Below are 21,601 nucleotides of genomic sequence, written 5' to 3'. Positions count from 1 at the left end.
CACGGCTCTCCGTGGGCAGGGGTGAAGCGGGCACCTCTGGAACTGCGACAGGCACAGGGGTCCCATGGGATCTTGTTGAAATGTGATCCTTATTCGGGGCCCTGGAGGGGCCTGAGGTTCTGCGTTCCTAACGAGCTCCCAGGTGATGCTCGGCTTCCTTGGAGTGTCAGAGACCACGGGCACAGGGCCGGGGGCAGCGTTCCTCTCCGGATGCTTAGGGACGGTGCTCAGTGCTGGACTCGACTGGCACAGAGCCGGCCCCGCCGGGACGGGAGGAGGTGCGTGAGGGGCCTCGTGTCATGGGGGCCTAGCCGTACCTCTTGGGAAGGACTCAGAGGGAAGCCAACCGTCCAGGAGGCCAGGAAATGAAGTGCTCAGGGGAGAAGGAAGCCAAGGGGGAACGGGGGAGGTGGTCCTACGGTGTCAGGGAAACCTGCTGAGAGGGGGGCTCGGGGAGAGCAGACCATGGGACAGAGAGGGGGGCTGCCCTGCCTCGCGCAGCGCCCAGCCCCCCCTGCCTGTCCCGGTGTCCCCGCATCCCGGCATGCCGAGGTCCCGGCGTGCCGAGGTCCCAGGCCACACGGCTTTCCTCTCCTCCAGACTGGGCGCCGCCATCCACCTGCTCCCCCTACCCCCTCAGGCCCCAGCTCTGGGACCACCTAATTCAGTCGCTAAGGCCCTGCTGCCCAGGGCCCCAGACAGCGAGGGCACCCCTGGGGAGACCCCGTCGCGGCAGCCTCACCCCAGTGAGGGCGGCTCCCTGCCTTGGCTGAGGGGGGTGGACGGCGGCCCTCAAGGGGCCTCACCCCGAGCTCTTGGGTTCCCGTCCCTCCGGCAGGACCCGGGTGACGCTCGGCCGTGTTCCTCTCTCTCAGGAGAAGGGAGAGCTCCTGACAATGGAGCCGCCAGCCTCAGAAAGGCTGGACTTGGTCAAGAAATGGCCAAATATGTTACCAGGGGCCTGGGAGGTCAGCAGACGACTCCAGAATTAAATCAAGAAGCCCATTTAGCTCAGCAAAGCTCGGATTTGCAGCGGAGAGAATTGTATCAGAGGCCTGGAGCCCGGAGACAGCGAGATTAACGCTGAGAGCGTCGCGGGAGGTGTGCCCTGTGCACCCCCAGCCCGTCCAGAGGGCACGACCCACTCCTGGTCAGAACGTGCTTTTCCCTAAGGGGAGACGCTGAGCCCAGGCCAGTGACGTCCAGTTCTTCTCACACCACCCTCTTCGGGCTCCCTGGGACCCCCCTGTCTGGTCGGCCCTGAGGTGGGAGCACACCCCAAGAGGGTCTCCTTGCGTCCTCAAGTGAGGGTCGCTCCGTGGGCCTTCCTGGAAGAGGAGGCTGGAGAGCTGGGAACTGCGGGAGCCCAGACCCACTTGGCCTTGTCACCGACAAATTGGCCCTTCCATCCGCCTCCACAAGGATCAAATCATGAGTTGCTCGCTGCAGCTGCTGACCTTCAACATCCCCTAAAAGGAGCTCAGGGTGGAGATTGGGAATGAGGCCCTCTGTGCTCTGGGAAAAACTGGCAGAACAGGCCTTCAGATAGTTAGATATTTTCAGGAGAAGATTTTATGAGCCCAATTCTAGCATCTTCTTGTATCTAGAAAAGCACTAAAATCCATGGTGACGTCTGCTCCTCGTGACCAGCAGAAACCTTCTGCAAAAGAAAAGTGCTTCACTGCATGTACTTCCCCCTCACCAAAATCACATCTGTACTGACCTCCCCCCACCTCTTGGGAGCAGTTTCTCGGAGCTCCCTGAGAGGCTGTCTCCTGGGCTGTAGGCCTCATTTCACCCCAAGTAAAACGGACCTCGCAGCTCTCATGTTGTGCAATGCTTTTCTCAGCCAGCAGCCTCCACCCCCTCAGTGTGGAACGGACCCTCCTCTGCTCCCCGAACCCCTGTGCCGGCTCTGCGAGCGGGAGGGGCTGGGTGGGCTGGGCTGGGGTCTCTTCTGTCCGAGGCTCCAGGCCCTGCCCTCCATCCCCAGGGCTCCCAGGGTGGGCAGAAGCCACAGTCCTGGATTTCCTCCAAGATCCGGGCCTTGTGTGTGTGTCGCCCCCGCCCCTGCTCAGTGCCCCCCACCTCCACTGGTTGTCCCTCCACCCCCAGGGTGGCGACAGCAGGGCCTGACAAAGGTGGGCCCAGCGGGGACAGAACAGCCGCCCCTGCGGGTCCCAGGGGGCCTGCAGAAGCTTATCCGGGCCCACCCAGCACATGCCCACCTACGCGCCAGGGCTGGGTCCTGGAGGCCTTAAGCCTATGGGGCGTCCCTTCCAGGTACAGGCATGTGACCAGCAGGTCCCACTGGATGAGTCTCACTTGGAACAGAGGGCAGAAGCCTGCTCTCCTGCCCTGTTAGAACCTGGAAGCTTGTAACTCCCCAGGTCCCCAGGCTCCAGTGGCGCCAGAGGACAAAGGGGACGTGCAGACGGGGGGATGGAGGAGCTGGGGCTCGGTCCCCAGGGAAGCACCTCCACGGGCTCACAGCCCTCGTGCCCAGCCTCCAGGTGCTGGGCAGGGGAGGGGGCTGGGAGGAGGAAAGAGCGAGCTCAGCATCATGTGGTGAGAGGCTTGGGGTCTCCCCGCCCCCCCTTCCTTGGAGGAAGGTCACCTCCTGAGAAGAGGGCAGCACGGTGCGGGGAGGAGACAGGCGAGGCCGGGGCACCTGGGCTCCACCTGGGAACTCTCTTCCCAGGGACCCTCGCTTTCCTGGCAGGAGACCTGGCGCATCGCAGCTCCGGCCAGGCCCAGGCTGGGCAATTGAGTGATGTGTAGGGTTATGCCTTCCTCACCAGTCCTGGCTGGCAGGACCCTGAGACACGCTTGCTTCCGTCCAGGAGAGGTCTTAGGTCCACCTTCTCTGCTGCTGCCCTGTTGAGAGTCTCCCGCAGTGACCTTGTGCCCATGTCCCCCCCCATGTCTCCCCTGATCCTTGGCCCCGCCGGGTACCCCGCCAGGCACTCCACCAGCGTGCCGTCTGGGGCTCCCTGGTGCTCACAAGGCGCTAGCGGGGGGCTTTGGTGTCGCTGTGCAGCACGGGGTCCCAGGAGGATGTGAGGACGGGGTCCTCGCCCTTAACCTGCTGCCCTGGGCTCCTGGAAGTCCACTCTCGTGCGTCCTCCGGCGCCTCTGCTGAGGGCACAGCCCTGGGTGGGGTGCGGGGGGCACAAGGCGTGTAGGGCCCCTCAGTGCTCAGGAGGGGCACTGGCACTGCTTCCTGTCCCGGGGCCACCGGCGGGCACCCAGTGCAGCCCCAGAGAGGACGGCTGCACCTTGGGCTCACCCCTGTAAAGCGAGTGAAGCCCTCCCCTCAGGGCTCACCCCTCAGCACCTTGGGGCCTGCAGAGACGAGGACCCAGGCACCCCAGACTGCCCCTCGAGGGGCGTGGTCAGCTTGGGCCCGCCCTCCTCCGTGGAAAGGGCACCAAACTCTCCTCGTCCAGCCAGAGACTCTGGGTCCCAGTCGTGAGACCCTGACGGCGGCTGCCACCTGCCGAGGCCTGGGCGTGAGAGGGCTCAGCCCCCACGGTCTGTGGGAGCTGCAGGCGGCTGTCCCGCGGGGCTTCCCACCTGGGGAGGGTGGCCACAGGCTCACCCTTGCGCGGGCACACAGGCCGCTCCAGCGCTGCTCCTGGCCCCATCTCGTCCTGGCCCCTGAGCCTCGATGACAAGGCCTGCCTGGTGCTACCCGGCCCCTCCCCACTCACCCACGCCGGCGCACGGCCCGTCCCAGCGGGCCTGGCGTCCTCTGGCCCCCAGCCTTGCTTGGGCCTGGGGCCCCTCGCCGTCGGCCTCCTTCTCGTTGGGCTGAGCCTGCTGTGAAGGGGCGGCCTGGAGGGCCCCCCTCAAGACTGCCTTGCTCCCCTGCCCGTGTCCACCCTGAGCCTGGTGGAGGACACAACCCCTCAGGCCCAGGCGCCACTGCTGCCTGCTGTGTCCCCACATCTGGCTCCACAGGCCCCCCACTCATCCCGCCGGTGTCCCTGAGGCCTGTCCCTGCCTGTGCTAGCAGCCTAGCCGCTGACCCTGGCCGCGGGCACCACGCTGGCCTGGCCTCAGGTGCCACAGCCTCAGGTGCCACAGCCTCGGGTGCCTCAGCCTCAGGTGCCACAGCCTCAGGTGCCACAGCCTCGGGTGCTACAGCCTCGGGTGCCACAGCCTCGGGTGCCACAGCCTCGGGTGCCACAGCTGGGGGCCCTGCTCTGCTGTAGGGCTTGAGCCTCATCCCCTGTTGCAGAGGCTCCCCCTTGGGTCCACTGGCCAGGCTGACGCCCCCAGTGCAGGGCTGCACTGCCTTCCGTCCGAGGAGGCCGAAGCCATTTCCCCTGACGGCTATCCGGCCACTGCTTCCTTCAACGGGGCCGTCTCTCTTGCCTCTACTTGTTTTAAATATTTTAATTGAAATGATTTGCTTTAAAAGTAATACGAGTTTATTATAAAAGTCTGGTACATGCATAAAACAGAAGGAAGAAAACACGCTCCCATGGCCCCACTGCCCAGCCCACACTCCCAAGCGCCCTGGCAGTATTTCATGCCGATGTGTGTTGTCACCCAAGAGTGGACACAGTACACAGACGGCACAATTCACTGTTTAATGGGTTCCTCTCTGGTCGTAAAGGTGATACACACACATTACAGAAGACTGGATGCCTCGGAACGGTGCCTGCAACCACACGCGCTTCTCTGGGGTCTTCTTAGGGGCTCTGCCTTGAGATCATCCCACAAGCCAGATTAGCGTAAAAGTATCCGTCATCCCAGGTGGAGGAAAAATGAGGAGGAGCTCGCTGTCAGGTAACCGACACTTGTGGCCTTTTGTTCTCTATGAATAAAAATAAATACATGCTTCCACGAGAGGTTTCGTGACGCAGGAAGGCGTCCTTCACAGCCTTTGGCAAGGGCAGGACACCACTCTTGACGCACGCATGCTTTTGAGGAGGGGGCGGTCTGCTCGTTTGGGCTTCTGCCACCAGGGTCTCAACCACATGAAAAGTTCCACTGTTGCCGGGACGGGGGTGCTGGCACTGAGCCATGTGGTTTGTCCAACAGGCAGGGACAGGTCTGAACTCCGGGGGTGAGGACGGGGTGGGGGGGAAGATATGCAGAAACGCACCTCCCAGAGCTGGGCCCAGGCTAGGGGCCGGCAGCCGGGCACCGGGCAGCCTTGTTCTGGCTGCAGAGTCTGCACCAGACACACGGCTACAGACCCTCATCCGGGGCCATGGGGTTCACGCTGCTTCGTTTCTCATTTGGCTAAAGCGCGTCTTCAAGGACGCTTGACAGTGTTATGTACCTTATCATAATCATTATCTCCGTCCTTTGTATACGGCTATGTAATAAATGCCTTTGGTTTTATCAGTAATAAACGTTATTATTACTTTCTACCTTGGGGATAATGTAATAGCTGTGTTTGCATATTTGACGGGCAGTGGCTCGGTATTTGCAGCATTTTGAGGCAAACTGGGTCTGGGGTCCTGTTCCAGCAGTGCTGCCCAGCGTCTCCCCGAGGGGACTTGACAGGTGGCCGTCCTGCCGGCAGAGCCCCTGGGCCGCCGGCCCCTGTTGCGCTGCGGACGCCGTGCAGTTTGTCCTGGTCCTGCCCCTGAACTGACTGCCGCCCCGTGGAAGGCCTGCTGAGACTTCTGTTATTCACTCGCAGTGTCTTCCCGGGTGAGTCTGCTGGTCCCGGGCTCTCCGGCCACTGCCCCGCTGGCCCTCGGTGCTCCTCTCTGCCTGTGCACCAAGGGTTTTTCCCGTGAAGCCTCCTGCCCCGATTCTGCCGCCTGCGGGTCTTCATCCCGACGCGCACGGCTCCGCGAGACCCGGCCCCTCTTGTCACGTCTGGAACGCACCCACACTTTGCGTGGGGCAGGGCCTCCCCCAACCTAGAGTAAATGTCAAAGAGTTTTCTTCTTCCTCCAGAAGATCATCTTCAGATGTGGTGGTTTTTCTACGTCTTCAGAATGATGCTCCTTTTCCGGTTTTACACTCTTTTTCCATAGTCCCCTAAGTCCCTCATTCAGCTAGGGCTGACCACACACCCAGACCGCCCTCGTGAGGTGAGGGGGGCCGCAGAGCCTGCGCCCCCTTGTCACGGGTCCCCCTCCCCGTGTCCATCCCACTGGCGTGGCGCTGGTGATCCCATCGCTCCAGGCTGTGACCGTCGCTTCCCCTTGGTCACACCCACAGCCCCCCAGCACCTGCCAGGCCTGTGGCTCCATCTGGTCCAGGCCCATCAGCTGAACCTTCTCCCGGGCCTGGGCTGGCTGTGGGCAGCCTTGGCGCTGCTTCTCTGCAGGGCGACTTGACGTTCTTGACAATGATCGAGCCTCTGATCTCCCCCTGCAGTTGTCAAGAGTCTCCCACACAAGCGTGTCAATCTGTGAGCAGGTGGGTGCTTGGCGTCTCTGCGGAGACTGAGGCTTTCGCACCCCAGGAAACCTGCCTTGGTCTGGGGGCTGGGCCTGCACCAGGCGGAAGCCTGGGCGCAGAGCGGGGATGCCTGCCCACTCGGCATCTACTCTGTCCACCTTTCTGCGGTAAAATGAAGCTCAGATACAGAAAACCACACCACGAAGACACGAAGTTGAGTGAGAATAAACTGAGCATCCTTATAACCATCGCCCTAGCCAAAGGAGAACTCGGCCAGCCACCCCCAAAGCCCCTGTAAGTGCCCTGCCCCCAACACAGAACCCCAGCCCCCAGAGTAGCCACTGGTTTCCCCGACATTGACAGTCAACTGCCCCGTGTTTCTCTGGAGCTTTGGCCCCAAGTGTGCATATGCCGTAGTTCAGTCCTGCCCATCCAGGGGCTCCATCAGACGCAGGTCCGGTCCCTCTGGCACGTCTCGAGGGGGGTGACCGTCCCTCCAGAGGCGTGTAGGTCTGCTGTCGCCCTTTCCCTGACATGAACAGCCGTGGGGCCTGACGCCCAGATCCACTCACCCACGGGGGTTGCAAAATGGTGACGTTTGGATTCTGTCTTTGCCCTTCAGTCCTGAGTCGACACACTTTTATAAAAAGTCACTTCCCCTCACCTACCATTTGGTTGCCTCGTGGTCCAGTTCACAGACAGGAGAAATGCTGGATACTTTCCCTTTATCTACCAGCTCTCAAGATAATGAATTGGTTCATGTCATCTTCCCAAGATGACCAAGCAGGTTACAGATCGTTCAGTTTTATGTAAACATTATCAACTAATGTATTTGATGGGGTGTGTCAATTGCAAGGATTACATCTTTTGAATGTCAGGTTGATCCACCTTTGGTCAGCAGGAGCCCAGTCAGGTGACCCCCGAGTCCTTCTGATGTGATGCTCGTGGGCTCAGCGGCACCCTCACTCTGCTGTGACTGGACGTCCCAGGCCCTTTTTCGTATTTCCTCTCCCACCTTGGGAATCTGCCGTTTCTCCCAGAACCCCTGGCTTCCTTGTTACCGTGCGGATCACTGTTTCTAAACCTCTTCAGATGCCGGATCTCAGGACCACAAGGTTGGGGTTTTTGTTTATTTTTTGTTGTTTCAGTTCTGTATTAGGTCTGTACTTCCTTCCTTCCACACTGAAGATCTTTGTTCTCAAGGAAACGGGAGATGATACATTCAACAGTATTGAAATATCCCATAATTACTAACTGACTTTATTCCAAGTTGTACATACAACAGTAACCCAATAGCAAAACTAATACCACAATCACCTTATAATTACTGAGAAGAGTTTTTGTAAATGTTTGCTATGCTGTTCCCTGTTTTCTAATTGCGTGACCTCACCATTAATACTGAGCCCTCTCCTACTTCACTCCCTCTTAATCTTAGTTCCGTGTAATGATATTCGTAATGCCCACCATTGGTCTTTGTATCACCAGTGCTGTTCTGGTTATTTTGATCATCTGGAGCTTGGTAAGGGCTCATGGGGAAGTAGTTCCTGAGTTCTTGTATGTTGACAACAGTTTCCTTGTAGAGTTTAACACTTGAAAGTCAGTTTTGCTGGGTATGAAAACCCTTGTCTCACATTTTCTTCCTTTGAGTATCTTAAGTACGTTACCTAATTTTCTCCTGGCAAGAAATATTGTTTTTTACGGAAAGTCTGATGATAACCTGATTGTCTTTCCCTTATAAGTCACTGGCTCTTTTGGACGAGATGGCTGAGGGACCTTTCTTTTCCTTTAAGCTCCAGTTGCTTTACTGGACCATGTCTTGGCTTTGGCATTTGGGGCAATATTCTCGGGCGCATGGTGTACTCTTTTTATTCCAGAAAAAAAATTTTGAATGTAAATGTTTATTCTGCTCCTTTGTTTTGGTTTTCTTCTTCAGGAACTCCTATTGATCTTCTCTGCCCATCTTCAATCTTTGTCTGATTCTTCCCAACAGTTTTAACCCCTTTCTTTTGTTCTTTTGCATTTTATTTTCCCCTCTCTTTCACCTTCTACTCCTCTTAAGGTATTATCTGTGCTAATTCACTCTCATGTTCCTTTTCATTTAGTCTTCACTCCTGACATGAATTCTTTACTTTTATTTCTAATTCTGTCCTGAGTTCTGACACCTCACTTCTGAGTTTTTCTAATTCTGATTTATGTTATTCTTTCCTGTCGTGTATGTATAATTTTCTTAACATCTTTTAACTTGTTTGAAATAGAAGTTTTCAATGTTATCTGTACTGTGGACATATCTTTCTAGTATCCTTTCATTTTCTGTAGGAATGTCATTGTGCTCCTTATTTAATTTCTTCTCAAAATAGCATTATATTGGATATTGCCTTGATAAATTTTTAGTGTTCGCTTTTATGTTAAGTTGATTTGCATGGACTCAGAAAACAGTGGTTTTTAAACTTGTTAAACTTCACGGAGCTCTCTGCTCTTGCTTCTGTGTCGCGTGCAGACAGGGGTTCTCCTTCCGCGCTCGCACCTGGACCTGCTCGTCCTTCATCTCCGTGGTCCCTATGATGCTCAACGTGTTGTTTTCACCCCCAGAGGTCCCCTCGGTGTGCGACCCTGTCCTGGAAGGGAGCCCTGGCAGTTCTGAGGGTTACAGCGGCTGGGCCATGGCAGCTCCTGACTGTCTTGTCCCAACACCCCGCCCACACCTGCTACTGGAACTGGCAAACCTCCTCTCACCTCCAGCTACCCTTCCCAGGGGCTCTGTGTTCTCCAGGGCAGACCTGTGGGCTGTTTGGGGTTCTCCTGCTCACAGGTGTGTCAGGTGCCCCATTGCTTCCCTCTCTGCGTGCTTACATGATGCCTGCATTCTCGTGGCTGGTATTTTGTGGCAGGGATGAAGGAAGGACCAAGGATGGGGGCTCCCAGGTGCCAGAAATAGGGATGATGTTTCCACCCCTGGGCCTGGAGGAAACAGGGGCAAGTGGTGTCCTCTGAGCTCAGTAAGGGGTCGTCACGGGATTGGGAGTAACTCCCAGTATGTTCTGTCCTACCCTTCCTCCTGGGCTGGTATTTTCAGGCTCACAGGAATCGTTTTCCCCTAATTTTGTTGCATATGTGTCCGTGGGTTGTGCTTTCTAATGGCTCTGCCTGTCTCTGGTGGGAATTTGGAGAGAGTCCAACGCTGGGCCGCCACCACCTCCGTGCTTCCCACGTCCCTTCAGCCCCCGGGGCCCTTTCAGTTTCCTTCCTCCTGCTTGGGCCCTCAGGTGGGAGACAGTTGTTTCATCTGCTTCATCATTTACCCTCTGTGTTAGCTCTGCTCCTTGTAGAAGCAGATGCCAAGATGGAATTAGACATGCAGGAGGTTTCATTGAGGGAAATACCGTGAAGGATGAAGGAAAGAAAGCTGGATAAAACCGGGAGAGAGGTCAGCCCACAGAGCAGGTCTGACACCGGTGGGAGAGGGGAATGAAGCAGACTGGGAGGGCATTAGTCAGGGTTCTGCAGAGAAGCAGAACCAAGAGGTTTTGTGTGTGTGTGCGTGTGTGTGTGTACATATATGTAGATAGATGTACATATAGATAAAGACAGAGAGAGAGATTTGTTATAAGGAGCTGTTTCACACAATTATAGAGGTGAGCAAGTCCCAAGACTTATGGGAGAGCCGGCAGGCCAGAGACCCAGGAGCACTGATATTTTGTTCCAGTCCCTGTCCGAAGGCCTGAGGACCAGGAGAGCCGACGGTGTGGTTCTCATCTGAAGGCCAACAGGCTCGAGACCCAGGAAGATCAGACGCCCCAGTTCAAAGCCAGTTGAGCAGAAAGAATTCTCCCTTCCTTGTGGGAGGGTCATCCTTTTTGTTCCATTCGGGACTTCAAGTGATTGGAAGAGGCCCACCCACACGAGGGAGTGCAATCTGCTTTTCTCAAAAAATGTTAATCTCATCCAAAAACACCCTCACAGCGACACCCAGAATAAATTAGACCAATGCCTGGGAACCCCTGAGCCTGCTCAAGTTGACACGTACAATTAACCATCAGAGGAAGCACAATTCCAAGACAGGCACAGCTGGCCAGTGGGGAGTCCTCCAGCCGAAGTCTCCACTGGGGGGGTTCCCCACCTCCCATGTCCTGCTTGTTACCGATTGGGAACTGTCCGTGGGAAGAGTGGCCTTGGGTGGACGAGGAGGTGGACCCAGAGTCACAGCACCTGGGCCATCAGTTATGCTCCCGGAGTGTAGGTCTGAGCCATGTGTTTTCACGGCCACCACCCCTCCTGACGAGATCTCAGTGTTGAGTCATGGGCTAGCCTCGGAGCTGCAGGGACTTTCCTGGATCCAAGTGAAAGAGATGCAAACCCAAACTTTAAGCCACAAGGGAAGGGGCCATCCTGTATCCAAGAGAAGCTCGTTCCAGGAAGGATGGCTGTGGACACACTGGGCCACCTGGCTCAGGTGCTGTCCTCGGGACACCCCACCCTCGGCTTCCCCTCACTCTGCCCATGGCCTTGTGGCTCCCTCCCAGGGAGCCTCTTCCGTGAATCCAGGGAACGTGGACACGAGCAGCTCCAGCCGACACCATCCCAGGTCCCCTGAGCCCCCAGGGAAGGAGGGAGACCCTGGTCTCCTGGCCCCGCTGGGCACACCTCCAGGAGGGCTGACGGACCCGGTCTGTTTCGGGTGCCTCCCCCTGGGCCAATCCCGGTGGGCTGGCGGGAGGGCAGCAGGGTCGGCGAGGCCTGGGGGGCCCCCACTGCCAGGAGGGAGGCAAGACACACCCTCCAAGCAAGTCCCGACCCCGCCCCCCAGTCTGCCTCGCGTCCTCCCCAAAGTGGACCAGACGTCCTTCCTCCATCTCTAATTTGGCCACCACTACCATTCACCCCTGAACTGAGGCAGCATTTGGGGCTGCTGAGAAAGCACAGACTTCGAAGATGGGTCAGCTTGGGTGAGGACCCAGCTCTCATACTCACCAGCTGGTTGACTTTAGGCAGATTCTTGACCTCTCTGAGCCCAGGTCCCGACAGCACCAGACCCTCCCTTCTCCAACGGTGCTGGTGGTGCCATCGGGCACAGGTCACACCGGGTCTCAGGATGCGACTTGCCGTGGGCCACCTTGTGGGCCGGGTGGGGCCTCCCCCGGCCTCCGGGGGGCCCAGGGCCGCCTGCCTTCTCCCCCGGGGGCCTCGTGGGCACCACAGCTGCACCTCGGGGGACCTCGCCTCCCTAGGGACGGAGGATATCTCACTGTCCACGGAGGAGGCCCGCCCCGAGTGGAGACGTGGCACGTGGGAGTCTGGAGCCCTCGCTCGGGGCTGACAGAGGGGTCACTCTCGGGCTGCACACCCGGCCCAGCCCCACAGCCTGGGACTGGTCAGGGCCACCTGGAGGTTAGTCTACTAGAAGGTTCCAGGACACTGGTCGTTAGATACTCACACAGAATCACGTGTGGATGTTCAAATTTGCCATCCAGCTGGGACCAAAGTTTACACTTCGTCCAAGTGACATGGGCCTGCTTAACTCCGGGTGCAGGCACACGCGGTTACACAGACACGCATGCACACGCCCTCTGAGCCCCACGCCTGGCACCTCGTATGTGTCTAGTGAACCCCCCGTGCAGGTGACAACCTGCTGATGCGTTTCCAGGGCAACGTGAATAAGATGCCGATTTGATCTCAAAGGGAGGTGCTAAGGGACCCCACTCCTGGGGATTCGTGGGCCTGGAGACCCAGGGAGGGGGGCCGGCCCAGGCCGCGTAGACGTGTCACCTTTCAGGTCACCCCTCAAGTGTTGCTTCTTCAGAAAGGCCACGCAGACCCCCACGCAGGTCACATCCCCTCCCGAGCCTCCAGCACTCTCACTGTCTCACCTTTGTCACCTCTGCGATTCCTCACTGCGTTCCTGTCTCTGTGCTCTGGAGGGCGAGCCCCCAGGGGCAGGGGCGCGTCTGCCTGGCCCACCTCCCCACCCCGTTCCAGCCCCTCCTCATCTGCCGAACCACGCACTGCGCAGGCGGGCGGTAGGGGTGGGACAGCAGGGGCTGCGCCCCTTGCTTCCGCCCAGGGCCTCCCGTCCAGGGGCCCGTGGAGGGCCAGCAGCTCGGACACTTGCGTGGAGGTGACCGGGAGGCCGGCGCCTTTGCCACTCAGTCTGTCCTACACGCCCCGGCGTGTGAGTTCACGCCACGTGGCCGTTCCAGGAGCAAAGCCCCGAAAACGTACCAAAGTAGTCAGGCTGGAAGCCGCACAAGAACCGCGCCGGGACCACGTTTCCCAGGCCCCGCAGTGAGAGCCGCGTGGTGTCCACGAGGTTCAGAAACCCCGGGAGCGGACAGGGCGCCGGGCAAGGGGTGCCTGCTCCCCTCTCGGACGGGAACTGGGTCACGGTTTTAAACCTTCTTCATAGAAATTCTGGGATAAGTTCACAGGAAAGAACAGGGACGCTGAGATGAGCTTTAGACGTAAAATGAACACCTCCAGCTGGGCCAAAGGTGGTTCAGCCCAGAAACGTCCTCTGCTTTGAACCAAATAGAAAAAGCAGCGAAGCCCAAATTCAGCCACAGCCGCGCGAGAGTGCCACATGGGCCCAGAGAAGCCGCTGTGCCAAAGCCCCAGCCCAGGGACCTCGCCACCGCCAGAGGCTTGAGCGGAACCCACGAGCCCTGCGAGCTCGGCACCAGCAGCCAGGCCCCCCGCCTGTCCCTCCTGGAGTTGCACCATGACGGGCCCGCAGCGGGGACACGCCCTGCACTGGGGACAGTCTGTAGCGGGCACACGCCCTGCAGAGAGGGTGGGAGGGCATATCTGGAGCTGGTCCCGTCAGGCTGGCCTGGCTTCTCAGGGCGATTGGGAGGACCTAAGCCCCAGAGCCCAGGGAAGCTGAGCGGATCTGAGGCCGGGACGAAGGCGCTGGGTCCTCCAGCCCTGCCCGAGGCCACACCCCGTCTGGGGCCTGTCGCCCCCCAGGACAGATGACTGCAGGCTGGCGACTCGGGGTAAGGACACTGAGTTGCCCTGCTGGGCCGGAATGGGGGTGGGGCAGCCCGGTGCATAGAGTGAGCTGGACGATGGGTCCAGGCCCCGGGTCAGCTCTGCTTTCCACACGGTCACCCTCAGCACTCTGGTCGCTAGACGGCTGAAGCCGCCCCAGACCCCCACACGAGGGAGGCTCGGTCCCTCCGCGGGAGTGGAGAAGCTGCCCGGATGCCCCCGGCAGGCCTGGCCGCGTACCCCCTGGTCCCCTGCCTCCTCGGGACCAAGACTCCACTCCGGGCCACGTGTGACCCCCCCACACACCGGGGCCAGAGTGGGACCCACGCCTGAACCCCGGAGCTCACAGGGTTTGAGTTCTTGGAACTCAAACAAGGACTCACCCAGTGTCTGTCCTCTGGGTGCAGGGGGCTGGCCGTGGTCAGAGATGAAGTCACAGAATGTCTCCCGTCCCAAGAGACGTGCAGAGCAGGGGACATGGAGGGACAGAAAGCAGATCAGTGGTTGCTTAGGGCGGGGTGATTACTAAGGATACGGATTTCTTTTTTGGGTAACAAAAATGTTCTAAAAAGGACTGTGGAGATGACTATCTGTGAACACACCAAAATCATCGAATTGTATGCTTCAAAGAGGTGAAGTGTGTAGGATGTGAGTTATATCCCAAGAAAACTGGTTTTCTTTTTGTTTTAAAGGTAGTGTCCCAACAAAAAGAATTTTCTCAGCAGACGTTTCTAAGGGCAGGCACAGGCGAGGGCGGGACCCCAGACCAGGACCCAGTCTGGGTGTCGGTGCGTGGGGAGGTTGTCTGCACAACCCCGAGTCCTCACCAGCCTGACCTTCCCCCGAGGGACCTGCCACAGATGCCGGGCCGCACCGCCCTGGACTCGCCTGGGGAAGGTGGCGGTCTCTGATACACGGCGGGGTGAGAGTCTTTGGACACTTGGTATGTCGGACATAAGGAGTCATGGAAATTTCCCACGATATTTAGGCCAAGATGAGTCAAAGGCAAAGGAAATCTTTTTTTAGATTTATCCCTTGTGATGATGATTTGAAAGGGCCATTGTTAAGGATCTGCCAGTTAACGTTTTTATGACTCAGTCCGAGCCAGTGAGCTTGTTCGCAGCGTCTGCGTGCAGCCTGCAGAGGGGGGTGTGGGCCAGGGGTGGCGGGGGTCATCCTTCATCGTTTAAAAAAAGGCATCGATAATAATTCTGAGGCTTCCGATTTTTCTGCCAGGAGTGTCACTTTCTCTGGAAGTTTCCAGAAAGCAACCTCTCCCACAGCAGCACTTTGGATACAGGGGGGCTGTCTGGATCCCCTGTATCCAGACTGTTGGGATACAGTCTGTCTGGACCCCCGGGGAGGGGGGCTCCAGGACCCCCGGCCCTCCATGTGGGCTCCTGCAAGAGCTCACCCGCCCCCGGTGGTCCTTGCTGTGGCCTTGGAGACCATCTCTTCGTTCCTTGGCCTCCCTTCCCTGGCCCAGGGCCACCCGAGGGTCCTGAGCACTCAGCTGGCCCTGCACACCCTCCCTCCGGGAAGGGCCCAGCCCAGCCCAGGTCTGGGGACGGAAGGTGCGTCCCATGTGCCAGCCGAGCCAAGCCCCAGGAGCTGCTCAGGCCAAAGGGTGCGGCGGGCTGTGTGCCAGAGCCCGCAGCAGCTGACCCCCGGCCCGAACTGCAGCCCCAAGAACCGCCACCCGCCCAGTGGATGTTTCCGGGGAGGCGTGCTGCCTGTATCCAGGGACCGGTCAGTGCAGGACGCAGGGCTTGGGGCCTGGCTAAGACTCGGTGACCCCAACGGGGCCTGGTGGCCCAGAGCTCCCCGTGGGGTCTGCCGAGGCTCATTGCCCACGGGACCCTCTGCCCGGGCTGCTTCCCTCCCTCAGAGTGGAGGTCCCGGGATCTGCCCTGCGGGCCGGATGCAGAGCTGCACAGCCCACCGCCAGGGGAGCCGGTCCCTGCTGACGGAGGGGGAAGGGGTTCAGGGGCTGTGCCCCTTCTGGGAATACCCTTGGCTTTTGGAGACTGGGGGAGCTTGTTCTTGATAGACAGTCTCTGAATCACCAAATGCAAGATGAGCTATTGTGTTCAGGCCGGTGAACGTGGCAGGTGGAGCCGGGGGCCTCGAGGGCGGCCCCCGTTCACGCCCGTCCGCCCCCCAGCCCTCCCTGGTGTTTCTTTCTGACGCCAGCTGGGCCCACGCGGCCCTGTAGCGCCCTGGGAAGTGCCCGGAGACGACCGCCACTGCCCCCCAGGGGGGCTCAGCCCCGCGATGGTCATCTCCGGAGCTGAGCCGGGAGGGGCCCATCCTCAGCTGTGAGCTCGCACCTGGCAGGGTTGGCCCCCGCCAGACCTCGGAGGGGCTTGTGTCCATAAAAGGAGCAGGAGAGACAGGGGCTCAAGGCGGGGATGGAGCCCCCTCGCACCCTAGCTGAGCGCTGGGGTCTCTTTCCAAAGGCCGCCTGGCCCTGAGGCTCTCCCAGGGCCTCCCCTGTCAGCAGGACAGGACAGGACAGGGCGGGACGGAGGGGCCCTGCACCAGCCGTCATGTCAGCCCAAGGCTCGGGGTCCTGGGTCCCCCCATGGGTCATACCCAAAGAGGATATGTCACAGCAGACACTCGGCCGGCCTCTGGGCGTGAACTGGGATCCGGAGGCCGCAGAGCCGCTGGCCCTTCCAGACGCCGAGCCAGGCCTGTGGGCCAGGGGCCGTCCTTGCACAGAACAGGCAGCGCGTCCCGGGGCGGAGTGTCCTGCGCGTAAGTAGGTGGCTCACGTTTCAATTTGGCGAGAAGATTATAAATCGTCCCAGAGGAGGCCGCCGGACGCTCGGCAGAGCAGCGAGGGCTCTGAGGAGACCCTCAGCAGGGGAGCCCTGGGGTCCGGGCCGCCTCTGGCTTCTGCCTCCTCTGGTCAGGCAGGTGGCTCTGGGGGGCGCGGGGGCCCTGCTCTGTGCCCCCAGGGAGGCGCTCAAGGCCACCATGGCCACTGCTGGCTGCGATATGGCACCAAGAGGGGTGTGAGGCCCGTGACTCGGGCCTCCCTCTCCGCCGAGGGCGGGCATGAGGGCACACTCCCGCCACCCCCAAATCCCTGCCCGTCACCCCTCCGCCGAGCGTCCCTGCTGGGGCCGCACTCCTCTCCCTGCACCCACGCACCTCCCCAAAGCAGCCTGAGGCCCACACATCATGGACGGTGCAGCCCCTGCGTCTCCTGGAGAACTTGGACCTGGACCTGTGGACCTTCCAGCCCCTGCCTCACTCCAGGTCAGCCAGGACACCTTGAAACGGAGGTGCTGGCCCTGCCCCAGTGCAGCACCCTGGCTGGGCCCGGAACTGGCTGCTGAGAATCTAATTGCTAATAAGGCCTGAGACGTGGTCACCTGCCAGGCGGCCTGCGTGGTGCCCAGAGCCTCGCTCTCCAGTCCTCCCAGCCAGGCTCGGCCACTGGATCTGTGAGGCTGCCTCCTGCTCGCGGGCCCCAGGTGCTCCTGGCACGGCCGGGGGCGTGCGCACCTGTGTTGGTTTGTCGGGGTGTCAGGCTTCTCAAGGACCAGGGCCTCTTCATAGAAATGCTGATGCTGGGGCCCGCCCCAGGGGGTCTGAGGTGTGGCCTGGACTCAGGACATCTCCTCGGAGAGTCCCCTCTGTGCCAAAGACTGGGAACATGCTGACAGCTCACAAGGTGCTTTCACACACGCCTGCCTGTGGAACCTCACGCCTTGCCGTCCACAGCCAGGACGCTGGGCTCCAGGAGACCAACCACTGGCTGGTGTCGTGGGGAGTGAGAAGCTGAGAGCCCCCCTCACCACAGCCCCCCTCACTGCAGCCCCTCTGGTCTCCCTAACCTTCCTCAAGTCACTTCAAATCCCAACTTGGCCAACTCAGATCACCCCGGGTCATCAGGAAAGGACGCAGAGACTGAAATTCACTGAGACTGAAGGTCCAGCGCCCTGGGAACCAGTCTCATGCACCTGCCGGGAGCTGACGCCACAGGGGAGCTGACACCACAGGGGCCGGCCCAGCTTCCTGCCCACCAGCCCCAGGTGGTCCCAGGGAGGCTCAGCACAGGCCCAGAGGTCAGAACCGGCTGGCCTGGCCCTCCGCCTGCCGGTCCCGGCCAATGTGAGTTTATAGTTTACTATGCAAACCAGGCAGAAACCCTCGGAAGTACACAGAACAGTCAGCAATGTCCCAAGTCAGCACACACGGGGACCGTGGACATCTGGACAGATGGGCCCTCCCGGTGGACCGTTCCAGGAAGTGGTCATGTTCCAGACAGAGCGGCTTCTCCACACAAGCGTCAGCAGGAGACAGAAACATTCCCGAAACCAAAGCACTTTCCTTGTTCGCTTCTTTGAGCCTGAGGAATGAGACGGGGAGCGAACGCGGGGTCACCTGGGGTGTCCTCGGGGGATGCTGAGTGCACCTCCCGGAGAGAAGACAATCTAGCAGTGGTGGGGACGTGGTAGGGCAGCTCCTGGCTTCTGGCAGGGGCGCTGGCCAGCTGGAGGCCACGGCAAGGCACACGCAGAGCCCAGCGGAGCCCGGATCCGCTGTGCTGGCCCTGGGGGCTGGCCGGGTCAGCCGGGGAAAGAGTGTTTGCCCCCGGACGAACAGGGTAGGGAGGTCCTGGGGCCGGGGGCAGGGCACACACCCTCCTCTGAGCATGTTCTCAGTCCCGCCTGACCCTGAGAACGGTCACCCTGGCTGCGCCTGTCTGCCCACAGAGCCACCGGCCCTGCCCTCCTGCTCCCTGGGGCACCAGTGGGACAGTCTGTGGGCCTCCAGCGGTGTGCACGGTCCGATGTGCCAGCTGCAGCCCCTGAGAACCGGCCTGGCCGCTCAGGGCTCAGCAGGGTCCCCGACCCCTGGGCTCTTCGGGGCTCCAGACTCTTCTTGGCAAACAGGGACGCAGCTGACAGCTTTCAGCCACGTGCAGCTGACCCTCCCTCGTGGAGTTCCCGAGAGTCCCGGTCCCCACGTGCTTCACCCTCAGGGCCAGGAAGCCAGGAGTGCGCACAGGGCAGAGGGCAGCCCCCAGACTCGGACTCCCTGCCCTGCTCTCGGGCCCCAGCGAGCGGGGAGGATCACCCCTGCGTGCAAACCCGGGAGCCGTGCTGGACTCCGGGCTCGCTGCGTCAATGAGCAAGAAGCCAGCTGCTGCTGGGCCAGGGAGGCGAGCTCCGGGGAGGGACGGCAAGAGCAAGGGCCCGGGGGCAGGATGAAGTCGGCAGTCTCTCGGAACAGACAGAAGGGTGGAGGGAAGGAGGGAGAGAGGTGCTGGGCAGGGGGCAGAAGGCAGCTCCCTCTGCTGGGCCAGGGAGGCGAGCTCCGGGGAGGGACGGCAAGAGCAAAGGCCCGGGGGCAGGATGAAGTCGGCAGTCTCTCGGAACAGACAGAAGGGTGGAGGGAAGGAGGGAGAGAGGTGCTGGGCAGGGGGCAGAAGGCAGCTCCCTCTGCTGGGCCAGAGCCGGCCCGCGGAGCCCCCTGCAGCCCCAGGGTGGCGCGAGGGCAGCCCGACCCCCACTGTGTCTGCGGGTCAGGTGTGCAGGCTGGAATGTGTCAGACTCTGCGGCCGGGGTGGGATGGGGCCTCCACCCAGGACTCAGAGGGGAAGACCCATCATCCTTGGAAGGAGAGCCCATCTGGCTTCCAACGTCCAAGTCAGCACGGTCAGGAGTGAGATTCCGGCTGCAGAGAGGGGGCCCGGACCTGGGCGTCTCGTCCCCGACGAGCTGGCCCTGCAGGCCGCTCCGGGCAGAACGTCTGTGTTGAAGTGATCCCCTCAGTGGGTGGAGCAAGGTGGTGAGTGTCCTCTGCTGCTGCCAGCTGCGCAGCTGGGTCTCGGATGGAAGTTGGCGTCTCCCAAGCAAGCACAGACATCCGTCTATCATGGGACCTCACAGCCACCCTCACCCCAGCCCTGGCTCCTGTCGGCCCAGGCTCGGCCCAAACGGCTCCTTCTCAGGAGGCACCGACCAGCAGCTCAGGTGACCTAATGCTGCACCAGACCTTGAGCCCTGACCTTTTGGCCACATCCTCACCTGGGACCCTGAGACTGGGCGGGGCCCTGTCCCATCGTCCCTGCCCCCACCACCTGGGGACACACGTGTTCTCGCGCCGGAAACACTCGGGCAGAAACCACCAAGAGCCTCGCTGGGCCACGTGGCACCCACCTGTGACCTCCGGCCAGTCACTTGTGTCCCTAAGCCCGGGGCACGCCTCAGGTGGAGGGGGGATGTGGTGTCCTCCCCCTCGTAGGATTAATGGGACGGTCCCAGGGCCCTTGCCATGGCCCATGGCACACAGTGAACACTGAGGGATGCCAGCCAGGGTTTGGCATGATTAGGGATCCGGGGAGGTGAGCTGGGAGCTGCTGATCCTTCTAGAATAAAATGATGGCTCCATCGTGTAGAGATACAAATAGCCGGAATTTTCAGAACAATATTAATTAATAGTGGTGAAACGGGATAGGTCTGTTGTGACTGAAGCCCGTATCAGTCTAGACTCTTAGTTACAAAAGACAGAAAAGCCAACTGAATTAGCTTCAAGGGCATTTATTCACTCACATGACTTTGAGATTCAGGCATGGCTTGATCAAGCATCCCAGTCTAGCTTCTAAGCGTGTTTCTATGTTCCAGCTCAGCTCTCTTCTTTGTCATAACATGCCTGCAACAGCTCTAGACCATATGTCCACTCGGGGAAAAATTCAAGGGAAGGGTGAGCATGTTTCTTCCAAAATTCCCCAAAAAAGTCTCATTATTTTCCATTGGCTATCACTGGGTCAGTTGCCCATTTCTGGCCAGGAGAACAGGATGTTTTGATTGACACACCTGGGTCACATGCCCATCCTAGGATGGGCTGGAGAGGAGGGAGAAGAAGTCTGGCGGGCAAGCATTGACCAGGATAACTGTTGTTCCACATTCTGTATTATTCTGTTCAGAGTTTGTTAAGAATGCTGGGAAAGAATTTAGAAGTTTATCAAATGCTCTTTGGCATTTGTTGAGAGGATAAGAGTTTTCTTCTTTGACCTTTGGCCGTTGTAGAGCTTATATGCTCCTTGAAATTAAACTATCTTTGCATTCCTGGGCTAAACCCTACTTTGGACTTCATAGGTTATTCTTTTCATATCTTCTTGAATTTGATTTGCTAGTGTTCCGTTTATGATTTTTGCACCTGGGTGGTCTATAATTTTCTTTTTTGAATCAGTTTCAAATCAGTTTATGATGCTAGCATCATAAATTGAATTAGGAATTATCTAGTCTTTTTATCAGAAAAGTTTTTATACCTTGGGAATTGCCTATTCTTTAAATGTTTGAGAGGATTACTCGGGAAAACTGGAGAACATTTTTCAAAAATCTTCTATTGTTATTTGCGTGTCTAGTCTTTCTCAGGCTCCTTAAAGCCATTTTGCTAATTTATATTTTTATAAAATTATTTTCATTGGGATATTTATATATATATATATATATTTAAATATATTTGGGGTTCCAACTTGTGAGAGAAGATAGTGTTTTTTGTTTTTTTTTTAATATTTTATTTATTTATTTATTTATTTATGGCTGTGTTGGGTCTTAGTTTCTGTGCGAGGGCTTTCTCTAGTTGTGGCAAGCGGGGGCCACTCTTCATCGCGGTGCGCGGGCCTCTCACTATCGCGGCCTCTCTTGTTGCGGAGCACAGGCTCCAGATGCGCAGGCTCAGTAATTGTGGCTCACGGGCCCAGTGGCTCCGCGGCATGTGGGATCCTCCCAGACCAGGACGCGAACCCGTGTCCCCTGCATTGGCAGGCAGATTCTCAACCACTGCGCCACCAGGGAAGCCCGGGATATTTATATTTTAATTGCATGTCTGCTGTTATTATAATTTTGCTTACTTATATTTTAGTTCTTTTTCTGGATTCTAATTGCCATGGATTTCCTCATTTGTTGCTATTTTGTCCATAGACCAGCAGCTGGAGTTATTGATCAGTTTTTATTTTTTTTCTAATTTCTTAGTTTTTTCTTCTGGAATGATCTGTTCTTTCCCCAATTTTGTTTTTAACTGCTGCAGTTGGTTAATTCTAGATCTTTAGTCTCATTTAGAATGGCAACATGCCAGAATTGTGACAAGTAGTGTTTTCAATTTCACTATGTCTTACACACCCTGGGATTGTGCCTTTGCTGGCCTCTTTGACCCAAGAGCTATTTTGGAGGATTTGCTTTAATTCCTAGCTGCTGGGGGTCTCCATGTAAGCCACGAG

This window comes from Balaenoptera musculus, chromosome 16 (genome assembly GCF_009873245.2).
Source record: "Balaenoptera musculus isolate JJ_BM4_2016_0621 chromosome 16, mBalMus1.pri.v3, whole genome shotgun sequence".
NCBI classification, from domain to species: domain Eukaryota; kingdom Metazoa; phylum Chordata; class Mammalia; order Artiodactyla; family Balaenopteridae; genus Balaenoptera; species Balaenoptera musculus.
The sequence above is the reverse complement of the archived record's forward strand: the minus strand, read 5'-3'. Positions refer to the sequence as shown.